We start from the raw sequence: 1,222 nt of genomic DNA, 5'->3' as shown, positions 1-1,222 counted from the left end.
ATATTTCAAACAATTGGGGGGGGGTATGAGATCTAGTTCCCTTGGCTCATAGAGAGGGCTCTAAAATTCCATCACTTTAAGCTTCCGGATGTGGATTCAGATACTTGTTTCCAATAGACTTCAAACTGTTTGAATCAAAAGACCACAGAACATGTTATCATGGTCCTTCACTACTTTACAAATCACATTTAGTTGGAGACCTATGATTTTATTTCTCATCTTTTTCTTATAAATGATACTAAACCCTCTTCCTGGCTCCCTGTATAAACTCCATAGTCAGGGTGTGATTTAAACTGACCCAACTTACACCAATTTCTGTCTCTCAAAGCGGACTTACCGTGGGCATGTCAGTCTCTCAGTATCTTTTGGAAAAGTCTAGAGTTGTTTTTCAGGTAAGAGCTAGCATTCCTTTTTCCTGCATGCCAACTCAGTGCTGGTTTTGTATGTTTGAATGTACAGAATTCCGTACTGAGAAATCTGAAATCTGTGATTTGCAGATCCACATTGTTCATTGACTGGGACATACATGGAGGAAAGAGGACTGGGATGTGGGGCATACTAATGAGTGAACTGTAAAAGCATAGGTTTGGCCTAGATGTTTGCCGCCTTCCCCCTCTGTGAACAAATTCTCCACCTGTAAATGTCTGAAAGGGGGAGCTGTGGCTCAGTGGAAGAGCCTCTGTTTTGCATGCAGAAGGTCCCAGGTTCAATCCCTGGCATCTCCTGTTAAAAAGGACCAAGCAGTAGGTAATGTGAAAGACCTCAGCCTCAGACCTGGGAGAGCTGCTGCCAGTCTTAGTGATGACCTTGAGGGACCGATAGTCTGATTCAGCATAAGTCAGCTTCATATCTGTTCATATGGAGTTACTAAAAATGAAATTGCAAGACAAACAGGCATTTAGTGGTCTGTAAGCATGGGACAGAGGTTCGTGACATCGTACAGGAGGCAGCAATCACCACCATCCCAAAGAAAAAGAAATGCAAGAAAGCAAAGTGGCTTTCTGATGAGGCTTTACAAATAGCAGAGGAAAGAAGGAAAGCGAAAGGCAAAGGCGAAAAGGAAAGATTTACCCAACTGAACGCAGATTTCCAGAGAACAGCAAGGAGAGATAAGGAGGCCTTCCTGAATGAACAATGCAAAGTAATAGAGGAAAACAATAACCTCAGATATGCAGACGATACCACTCTGATGGCAGAAAGTGAAGAGGACCTAAAGAGCCTC

At 42.9% G+C, this 1,222-nt stretch overlaps 1 non-coding gene across 1 annotated transcript; it reads left to right on the top strand.

Moving 5' to 3' along the window:
• Positions 1 to 653: 653 nt before the first annotated feature.
• On the top strand, positions 654 to 725 carry TRNAA-UGC. The gene has a single exon. It is a non-coding gene; the product is annotated as a tRNA-Ala (tRNA).
• The last annotated feature ends 497 nt before the right edge of the window (positions 726 to 1,222 follow it).

Source organism: Gekko japonicus, unplaced genomic scaffold (genome assembly GCF_001447785.1).
Source record: "Gekko japonicus isolate JY-2015 unplaced genomic scaffold, Gekko_japonicus_V1.1 scaffold1013, whole genome shotgun sequence".
NCBI classification, from domain to species: Eukaryota; Metazoa; Chordata; class Lepidosauria; order Squamata; family Gekkonidae; genus Gekko; species Gekko japonicus.
This window is presented reverse-complemented; position numbering and strand designations above follow the sequence as displayed.